Below are 11,727 nucleotides of genomic sequence, written 5' to 3'. Positions count from 1 at the left end.
CATTCAATCAGAAGGTGTCAATATCTATCCTTAGTAGCTCCCTGAAACGAACGTGTTGTGAGACTGGTTCAAAGGATGCATTGGTGAGTCTGGAGTAAGATACAGGTCAAACCAGACAAGGATAGAATATTTCTTATCTTTGGACCATACATTGAACCTGTTAGGTTTGTAGCACTCTGGTAATTCATATTCATCATAACTGATCCTAGCATTTTATTCCAGATGTATTTAAAGACATCTAATCCAGTAACATAACGATTAATCTGCAGAACTCAGTAATCAGTAGCATTCTGACCAAGGTCAATGGGTTGGAACTGTGTCCTGTGAGGTATATCAGATATTGCCATTTATACTGCATTCAAAACTATTGGCTAAAGAAATGAAAGAAAAGAGATGGTTTAATTTGTGAAGTGTACATTGCAAGATACAGTGAAATGCGTTGTTTGTGCTGAAGATCAACACACTCCCCATATACTGGGTGCAGCCCAGAAGTGTGGCTAGAGTTCGAGCGCCAAAATAGCATGCCCACAGCATATAAACCCTAATCCACATGTCCTCGATACCAGAACCCCTGGAGGAACCCACATGGTCACAGTGATAATGTAAAAACTCCTCACAGACAGTGGGGTGTTGGGGGGGGCGGAATTGAAACCCCATCTTACTGCTTGCACTGTGAATTATTTCGCTATCTGCTGCACTACCATACCATACTGTGAGGAATGAGACCATGAGACATACTGTACGAGTACAATTAGGCCTATCGGCCCATCGAGCCTAGTCTACCATTCCGTCATGACTGTTTTATTATGCTGTTCAATCCCATTCTCCTGTTTTCTTCCCGTAACTTTTGAGGCCCTTACTAATCGAGAGCCTATCACTCCTCTGCTTTAAATATGTCTCCTCCGGCATCTGTGGCAATGAATTCCACAGATTCATCACTGTCTCGCTAAATAACTTCCTCCTCATCTGGCACAGCCAGGAGACCATCCTGCCTACACAGGACATTCCCCAGGTGCGGAACGCCGGCTCATTTGCCCAGTGGCTCCTTTGCCCTGTGTCCTGGGCGGTTGGGCGGGTGGTGTGTCTGGGCAGTGGGCAGGGCACAGTCTCTTGCTAGAGATTCAGAGGGCAATCTGTTGCATGTCAGGGAGTCGTGGAGTCACACCGGATTCACGATTCAAGATTGTCATTCTTCAGTACACATTGTGAAGGAGAACAAAATGGTTGTTACTTTGCATCCTATTCAACTAAACAGAACACACTATAAGCATAAAGAACACAGTAGAAAAAGCACAATGAGTAGAAATATGAAAGCAATCCAATAAGCACAATTTATGAGTAACTATTTGAATATGGTCATATATCCATAAGATGGATTGTATGAACATAAAGTGATGCTGGGTACAGGAGTGTCTGTACATGAGGTGACTCTGACAGGAGTTGATATGGTGGTGGGAGCGTTCACCAGTCTGATGGCTTGGGGGAAGAAACCTTTTTTTGAATCTTGTGGTCCTGGTGTGGACGCTGTGCAGCCCTCTTCCCTGATGGGAGGGGGACAAACAGTTCATTAGCAGGGTGGGTGGGATCCTTCATGACATTGTGTGCCTTTTTCTGTCTTTCTGTGTATACCATACATCCATGATGGCAAATAGGCTGGTGCCAGTGATGCGCTGCAGATGGCTCTTCGCTCCATCAAGTCCGTTCTTACCCACCAAGAACCCATTTATACTAATGCTGCTTTCCAGCACTTGTATCTTAAAGCCATGGCGTTTCGAGCACTCAGCTAAATGCTCCTTAAGTATTGTGAGTGTACCTGCCTCCATCACTCCCTCAAGTCCTGCCTGTTCCTCAGATTCCCTCTAAACCTCAAATCTGTGTCCTCTGCACCAACAGGAAAGCAAGACCAGCGGGTTGCGGACAGAATGAAGCTCAAGATCTCATTTTCACATCAAGTCATTGCTGTGTGTGTGCTGCCTTTGTCCATATCCCGTAAAATGATATCAATTGGGAAAATAACCATTCTGTCCAAGGACAGCTCGAAGTGCAGTAGGCTTAGAGATGTTACTAAGTTGGAAAAAGTACAGAAGAGATTTAGGAGGATGTTCCCAAGTCTTGAGGGACTGAATTATGGAGAAATGTTGAGCAGGTTGAAGCAGGAGAATGAGGGGTGATCTCACCGTGGCATATAAATTCATGCAGAGTAGAGACACTGTCTGTTTGCCAGGATTTTGTAATCAAAATCCAGAAGGAAGAAGCTTAAGGTGAGGGGGGAAAATTTAATAGGAACCTGAGGAGAAACTTCTTCACCCACACGGTGTCAAGGAGAATGTGCCTTTCCAAAAAGGGAGCACCAGAGGTCAGAAGTGAACCCCAGAGGGTGTGCAGTATAGGTTTGCTCAGCTTTGTGTGTCTATATAAGATCCATCAGGACCACCAGCCCTCAGTCTTTCAGTCTGAGTGAACCTCTTGGATGCTAAAGATCTCACATTATTTGGATTCTGGTTCTAGGAGTATTGCCTCGATCAATCTGGATGTAGAATTTCTACCTATGGGCTATAACAACAACCATGAGTGGCAGCATGGAAGGGCAGTTGGTCTCCTGATCGGATAGTTTGGACTTTCTTAAGTTAGCTGTATCTTGGTACTGCTTGGAGTAAGCGTCAGATGCCTGCCACTGCTGCATTGCACGTTCTCCACAGCAGGTGGCGCTAAGAGTCCACTAAACCAAATCATCAAATCAGAATCAGCTTTATTATAACCAGCATGTGACGTAAAATTTGTTAACTTAGCAGCAGCAGTTCAATGCAATACATAATCTAACAGAGAAAAATAGATAAATAAAATAAAAATAATAATAATCAATAAACAAGCAAATCAATTACATATATTGAGTAGATTAAAACATGCAAAAACAGAAACACTGTATATTAAAAAAAAAGTGAGGTAGTGTTCAAGGATTCAATGTTCATTTAGAAATCGGATGGCAGAAGGGAAGAAGCCGTTCCTGAATCACTGAGTGTGTGCCTTCAGGGTTCTGTACCTCCTCCCTGATGGTAACAGTGAGAAAAGGGCATGCCCTGGGTGCTGGAGGTCCTTAATAATGGACGCTGCCTCTCTGAGACACTGCTCCCTAAAGATGTCCTGGGTACTTTGTAGACTAGTACCCAAAATGGAGCTGACTAGATTTACAACCTTCTGCAGCTTCTTTCGGTCCTGTGCAGTAGCCCCTCCATACCAGACAGTGATGCAGCCTGTCAGAATGCTCTCCACAGTACAACTATAGAAGTTTTTGAGTGTATTTGTTGACATGCCAAATCTCTTCAAACTCCTAATAAAGTATAGCCGCTGTCTTGCCTTCTTTATAACTACATTGATATGTTGGGACCAGGTTAGATCCTCAGAGATCTTGACACCCTGGAACTTGAAGCTGCTCACTCTCTCCACTTCCGATCCCTCTGTGAGGATTGGTACGTGTTCCTTCGTCTTACCCTTCCTGAAGTCCACAATCAGCTCTTTCATCTTACTGACAATGAGTGCCAGGTTGTTGCTGTGGCACCACTCCACTAGTTGGCATATCTCACTCCTGTACACCCTCTCATCTCCATCTGAGATTCTACCTACAATGGTTGTATCATCAGCAAATTTATAGATGGTATTTGAGCTATGCCTAGCCGCACAGCTATATGTATATAGAGAGTAGAGCAGTGGGCTAAGCACACACCTTTGAGGTGCACCAGTGTTGATCATCTGTGAGGAGGAGATGTTATCACCAATCTGCACAGGTTGTGGTCTTCCAGTTAGAAAGTTGAGGATCCAATTGCAGAGGGAGGTACAGAGGTCCAGGTTCTGCAACTTCTCAAACAGGATTATGGGAATGATGGTATTAAATGCTGAGCTATGGTTGAAGAACAGCATCCTGAAGAAGGTGCTTGTGTTGTCCAGGTGGTCTGAAGCCTTGTGGAGAGCCATTGAGATTGTGTCTGCCGTTGACCTATTGTGGCGATAGGCAAATTGCAATGGGTCCAGGTCCTTGCCGAGGCAGGAGTTCAGTCTAGTCATGGCCAACCTCTCAAAGCATTTCATCACTGTTGATGTGAGTGCTACCAGGTGATAGTCATTAAGGCAGCTCACATTATTCTTCTTAGGCACTGGCAGAATTGTTGCCTTTTTGATGCCAGTGGGAACTTCCACCTGTAGCAGTAAGAGGTTGAAAATGTCCTTGAATACTCCCACTAGTTGGTTGGCACAGGTTTTCAGAGCCTTACCAGGTACTCCATCTGGACATTCCGCCTTGCGAGGGTTCACTCTCTTTGAAGACAGTCTAACATCGGCCTCTGAGACGGAGATCACAGGGTCATCAGGTGCAGCAGGGATCTTCACAGCTGTAGTTGTGTTCTCCCTTTCAAATCGTGTATAGAAACATAGAAACATAGAAAATAAGTGCAGGAGTAGGCCATTCGGCCCTTCGAGCCTGCACCACCATTCAGTATGATCATGGCTGATCATACAACTCAGAACCCTGTACCAGCCTTCCCTCCATACCCCCTGATCCCTTTAGCCACAAGGGCCATATCTAACTCCCTCTTAAATATAGTCAATGAACTGGCCTCAACTGTTTTCTGTGGCAGAGAATTCCACAGATTCACCACTCTCTGTGTGAAGAAGTTTTTCCTAATCTCGGTCCTAAAAGGCTTCCCCTTTATCCTCAAACTGTGACCCCTCGTTCTGAAGGTGTTGAGTTCATCTGGTAGTGAAGCATTGCCGCCATTCATACTATTGGGTTTCGTTTTGTAGGAAGTAATGTCCTGCAAACTCTGCCAGAGTTACCGTGCATCCAATATCGCCGCCAACCTCGTTTGAAATTGTCTCTTCACCCTTGAAATAGCCCTCTGCAAATCATACCTGGTTTTCTGGTACAGGCCTGGGTCACCAGACTTGAATACCACAGATCTAGCCTTTAGCTGACGATGTACCTCCAGGTTCATCCACGGCTTTTGGTTTGGGAATGTACAGTAAGTCTTTGTGGGCACACACTCATCCACACAGGTTTTAATGAAGTCGGTAACAACTGCAGCATACTCATCCAGGTTCGAAGATGAATCCCTGAATACAGTCCAGTCCACCAAATCAAAGCAGTCCTGTAGGCGCTCCTGTGCTTCCCTTGTCCAAACCTTCTTGGTCCTCACTGCTGGTGCTGCAGTCTTCAGTCTCTGCCTATACTCTGGGAGTAGAAGTACAGCCAGGTGATCAGACATCCCGAAGTGAGGGCGTGGAATAGCATGATAGGCATTCTTGATGGTGGTGTAGCAATGGTCCAGTGTGTTGTTTCCTCTGGTGTTGCAAGTGATCTGTTGATGGTAATTGCTTGGTGATTTTTTTCAGACTGGCCTGGTTAAAATCTCCCAGAACAATGGTGAAGGCGTTACCATTAATTTTTGGTTTAAGCCACAAGTATGCTTCTTGATTAAATTTCTGTCTGTTGGTAAACTTAAAACAAATAAAAACAGTAATACACTTCAATAGATTTTGGAAATAAGAAGTTTTTAAATGGGAACCTGTTAATTTTATCGCTGGTTATAGGTGCAGAATTAGGCTGTTCTGGCCGTGCAGCCTGCTTCACCATTCCACCAGGGCTGAATTATGATCCCTCTCAACCCCGTTCTCCTGATTTCTCCCCACAGCCTTTGACATCCTTACTAATGAAGAACCTATCAGCCGCTGCTTTAACTATAGCCAGTGTGTCAGTGGCGTAGCGGCGAGCGCGATGGGGCATTCCGAAGTTTGAAGATCAATTCCGGTGCCGGAGTCTCTGTACAGCCTCCCTGTGCGGAGTGTGTCTGTTTCCCTGGGTGTTCTGGTTTCTTCCCACAGTGCAAAGATGTACCGGGTAGGTTCACTGGTTATTGTAAAACTGTCCTGTGGTTTGATTAAGGTTAATTGGGGTTGTGGGGTTGCTGGGGCAACGTGGCCTGAAGGGCCGGAAGATGCCGTATCACGGAGTAAAATAAATACCCCTTGCTGTTTCGCTGAATAAAATAAAATAAAATAAAATAAATCTAGTCAACTGTGGCGGCGAATTTCACCGATTCACTACCATCTGGCTAAAGAAATTCAAATAGGTAGTTGATCGATGGTTAGCATGGACTTGCTGGGCAGAAGGGCCTCTTTCCATGCTGTACGATGGAGGCATCGCTCAGTTCAGGGTTTTTGACTACAAAAGTAACTTCAAGCATACAGTATTATAAATCTGATGCAGGGAAACAAAAGTTGATAGAAAAAAAGGGCGAACAAGAAGCCGGGGAGCACAGATATGTGATTCGTGAGTTGGGATTGGAGGATAATACGGCGAGAGGGAGGGGATGCGGCCGAGAGAAGACGGACTGAGCCCATCCAGGGATCTGTAGAGGCGGATGTAAAGGTTAAAGTGGAGGCATTGCTTAGTGGGGGAGCTGGTGCTAGTTGGCAGCCCCGGGGATGATGAGACGCAGTCTGAGTTAAACAGCAAGGTATCTGTGTTCTATTGGTCCATGTGGCAAGGAGGGGTTAGAGCGACCTTAGAATAGATCAATGGGTTGGCACACCATCATGGGCCTGTACTGTACTATGTTTAGGAAAATCCAGGGGAGGCCAGTTAAGTGTGCCTCATTCATCTTCCAATTTAATTTTAGGGCTAATTTAGAGTGAGACTCGCGCTTCTGCATGCATCTCGCATCCCGAGCTATGGTCTCATACTCCAGTATCTCGCACAAGCTATCATTGACCCTTGTGGGTCCGGAGGAGCTGAAGCCTCACCGTTCTCTCTGTGCCGATTGGCTCAATTCCCTCAACATTCCTGCAGCATTTTGCCATCTCCGAGTCAACGTTTTATTTAAAAGGGTTTCCTCATAAAAATCTTTGCAGGAAGACGATGGACTGAATGGCCTCTTTCTCTGCTGTACATTTCAATCATTCTAGGAGCACGGAACGCGTTTGTTTCTGCCAGCTCACCGAATCCAAATCTGAAGCTCATCCCCACAAATCGGGAATCATTCCCACGAATCCAGAGCTCATTCCACTTCCCGTTGACTCCAGGACTGATTCCTTCTGGAAAATGAGAACCTGGTAGGAGTCCACGATTCTGGAGTCTGGAGTCTTTTGCGTGTGCTGCATGAACATAAGTCTGGTGTGAGGATATACACTTGACGGAACAGCAGGACAGTAACTTAATGTCGTAGATTCTCATGCTGATGGTGACTCACGGTGGAAATGGGGAATATCTCAATGTTCTGAAATATATTCCATCCCAATCGCCTGCCCTATATATAGCATGCTGCTCTTATAAATCTGGGGCACATCTATCGAGATTCTTTGTGCTCGATCTAGCTGGCAACTTGTTTTTATAGGTTTGCTTTTATACTTGAGATGATCGTGTTTGTTCGGGTTCTTCACGCTTATTGTGCTGCACCGCATCCAGATTCGCATTTATTCCCCGTAATACTCGTGTTCTGAAGAATGACAATAAACCATCTTGAATCTTGAAACGTTTCCGGAGCTGAAAAGAATTTAGTGAGACTCCTGGATTCTGAGGCATCTTTCCCAGGAGTTGGAGACCAGCGCTCATTAATCATCAACCCTACGTGTCATTTAACCAAAGACGGGACCTTGACTCCTGTTATCAGGATCTACCCTGCCCGATTGCTACGATTGTTTTGAGAAGACAAAGTTTGTTTGAGGCTGTGATAAACGCGGAACGTGAAAGGACAGACTCACTCCCATGCAAAACCCAGAGAGAGTCACTTGGTCCCAATTATCAGCGGCGGCGACATATTTGGATTCAAACGCCTTGGAATAGCCTCACACTGGTTAAAACAAAACCCACTCCATGACAAGAATGTACTCTGAGCGGCAGTGTATATAGAACATAGAGCACGGAACACTGGTGCACAGAAACAAGCACGTCCCATAATGTAAGTGCCGACTATGATGCCAATTTAAACAGCACGTTTGCCTGGATGTGCTCTATATCTCTTAGGTCCCTGCCTGATCATCTGTCTTATCTAAATGTCTGCTTCCCCACTTCCCCAGGCAGCGTGTTCCAAATTACTACTACTTCAAAAGGCGGCATTTATCATTAAGGACCCCACCAACCGGGACATGCCCTCTTCCCATTACTACCATTAAAAAGAAGATACTGGAGCATCAAGACACACACTCACCGTTTCAGGAGGAGCTTCTTCTCCTCGACCACCAGATTTCTGAACACTACCTCACCATTGTTGCTCTGTCTTTACACTAATTTAATTTTTAAGATATTTCTTATTCTAATTTATAGTGAATTTTATGCATGGCACAGTACTGCTACCACAAAACAACACATTTTACGGCAGTCTGTACTGTATGCCAGTGATACTGAACCTGATTCTGTGTAAAAGAAACTGCAATAAAAATGTCCTTCCACTTTCCCCTTCTTACCTTAAAGCTATTCCCTCTAGTATTAGACATTTCCACCCTGGGAAGGAGAATCTGACCACTTACCCTGTTTGTGCTCTTATAATCTCAATAAAAATTAACTGGGTTGCCTGTCAGCCCCTGCCGTTCCAGAGGAAAAAAATCTAAGTTTGTGCAACCTCTCTGCCTAGCTGATTCTCTCTAACCCAGGCAGCATCTTGATGATCCTCATCTGCACCCTCTCCAAAGCCTCGACATCCTTCGTGTAATGTGGTGGCCAGTTAGGGTCCACCACTGGTCAGACGGTTGTGGAATATTGAACATAGAACTGAGCAGCATGGGCGCTTTGGCTCATGATGCTGTGCCAACCTTTTAAAGGACTCCATGATCAATCTAACCCTTCCCTCCTACACAGCTCATAACCCTCCGTTTTTCTTTCAGCCGGGTGATCTCTAATGTAGCTGCATCTGCCACCACCCTGGCAATGTGTTCCAAGCACCACCTACTCTCAATCATCCACCTCTGTTCACCTTAAAGAAGACATACAGTATGGAAGTAGGCCATTCAGCCCTCCGAGTCTACGCTGACTATTAATTCTAGACCAATTGTATATTCTATTCTCCCCACATCCCTATCATCCCCTCCCATATTCTACCACTAACTCAACACTCTGCAGCAGCCAGTTAAACTAACTCTGCCATGGACAGTCCCAAGCGGGCTGTAAAAGGAGGAGGGTTGGGCAGGGGGCTAGCAACCCCATCCCATAAAAACCCAGAGCTACAGAAATGGCCACAGAAGCTCCAAAGATCTCATCCCGGAGAAAGGAAGGATCTTTGAAGATGGGCTACACCTGAAGACAACATGAGAGACTGACAGATGATTCAGGTGAGGTTCGATAGGCAGCCTTGGACCAATGGAGGTAATAGGCTTAAGTAAAGTAAATTACCAGCAGGATGTCTTTGGAGTGCAGGAGGAGGCCAATGTGGTCACAGGTAAAACATGCAAACTCCAGACATTCAGCACCCAAGGTCAGGATCGAACCTGGTCTTTAGTGCTGTGAGATGGCACATCTACTAGCTGAGCCACCATGTCTCAGATGTTGCATCCCATCGGGCAACGAGATGACACCTGATTCCCGTGATTCTCTAATCTGGCTTCTGGAGGAAGGGCAGGTTAAAAGAAAATACTGAAAATAATCGACAGGGCAGGCAGCACCTATGTGGGAGGAAGAGGGACAGTTTAGTGCAGTTACATAATGGTAACAGGCCTCTTTGGTCCAACGAGCTCATACTACCTAATTACACTCACGTGAGGAACTAACCTACTAACCTGTACATTTTTGGATTGTGGGAGGAAATGAGAACACCCAAAGGAAACCCACATGGTTACAGGGAGAATGAACAAGCTCCTTAAAGACAGTGGTGGGAATTGACCTTGTGCTGTTGGCACTGTTACAGTGTTGTGCAAACCACTGTGCCACCATGCCACCCTATGCTTGAAGACAACACCTGAGAAACTAGTTTAATTGGGAGGAACTCTGTGGGTCGGGCAGCATCAAGGGAGGGAAATGGAAAGTGATGCTTCAGGTAGAGACCCTTCATCTGGACACAGAATGCTTCTCTATTTTCCTCTCCACTGATTTTGCCGATCCAGCAGACTATTTCCGATTTTAAGAACAGAGGTGAGGAGGAATTTCTTTAGCCAGAGGGTGGTGAGTCTGTGGAGTTCATTGTTACAGATGGCTGTGGAGGCCAAGTCATTGGGTATGTTTAAAATGGAGGTTGATAGGTTCTTGATTGGTCAGGGTGCTAAAGGTTACGGGGAGAAGATGGGGGAAGGGGATTATCAACCTTGAAGGAACAGCAGAGCTGACTTGATGGACCGAATGACCTCATTCGGCTCCTATGTCTTACAGTCCTATTACCGCTTTTATTTCAGAATTTCTGCATCTGTAGTTAAAAAGTCACCAATTAATATTTGCCTGGTAATTTTATTTTATACAAGGGCTTTCTATGAATTTTGTTTAGTGCATTTTTTTTAAGCGGAGCTACTCCAGCAACCTCAGTTGTTTTTAAACCAACAAATTAGGATTGAGGTTAGGCGATGTCTCTTTGAGTAGGCTTGTGAACCTGGAAATGAGTGTTAAGTCATCGCTGTACAGCCTTTAGGGAAACGTCCTGACCTCTGTTTACACAGGTTAATTTTCATGCCTTGCACTAAAACAGTGTTATATTTAATTTGAGGGCGAGCCTACAAGACCACTGTCTCCATTATTAATACTGGCAATCTTATTTGTCTGCGGTTGCCTGTGGGGACCGTTGCATTTGGTAGCTTGGTTCAACTTTCCACATGTAAATATTACAGAATCCAGAGCAGTTAAGTGGTGCGCAAGGCAAACTAAAGCTGTCATTATGCTCCATATAGTTAGCGCTTACTTGTCAGGGCAACTTGAATATTTAAAATACGTATGAAATCCCTTCAATCATCAGTGTCTGTGCACGGTTTCCCCCCTCTAGTTAATTATAGCAACTACTTCAGAAGGAAACTAAGAGACAGCTTTCTTAGGAAGCCAATTCTTTGTCGTCTCTTCGCCTGCACGCGAGGTTTGGAAAAGACCACTAGTTTTAATCTGAGTTTGCGAGAAATTGATACCGCTTCAATCAGCGCATCCTATCGCGAAAATGCAAACAGTTACTGCTCTCATCCGAGAATGTATCGTGTACCTGAGAACCGTCCATCAAGCGCCGCGGGCAATTAAAGGGACAGCGGGGGTTGGTGGTCAAAGGGCGTGTGGGTTCAGAGCTGAGTGGGGCTGCGGTTACTCGTTGATTTGCACCTCCAGCGGTGGATGCAGAACCATCATTGAAAGGAAATTGAAGGCATTTGTAAGGCAAGTTGGGGGGGGGATGGGTGTTTTGCTAGTACGCACAGTGGGCCAAATGGCCTGGGTGATCCAGTGATTCTCTGAATTCATAAGATCATAAAACATAGGAGCAGAATTAAGCCATTGGAACCGTCGAGTCTGCTCCGACATTCCACAATGGTTGATTTATTATCGCTCTCAAACCCGTTCTCTTGCCTTCTCTCCCGTAACATTTGACGCCCTGGCTACCCTAGAACCTGTCAACCTCCGCTTTAAATCTACCCAATGACTTGGCGCCACGGCCATCTGTTGCAATGAATGCAGTTGGCCAGATACTCCTCAGTTTAGGTTTCCATTGGAAAAGGGGGTTTAAACTCGCGGCATGGTTTGTCTTTAGAAGGAAACGTGCACATTCGAAATGCTGGAGGAACTCACCC

This window comes from Mobula hypostoma, chromosome 3, assembly GCF_963921235.1.
Source record: "Mobula hypostoma chromosome 3, sMobHyp1.1, whole genome shotgun sequence".
In the NCBI taxonomy this organism is placed as follows: Eukaryota; Metazoa; Chordata; class Chondrichthyes; order Myliobatiformes; family Myliobatidae; genus Mobula; species Mobula hypostoma.
The sequence above is the reverse complement of the archived record's forward strand: the minus strand, read 5'-3'. Positions refer to the sequence as shown.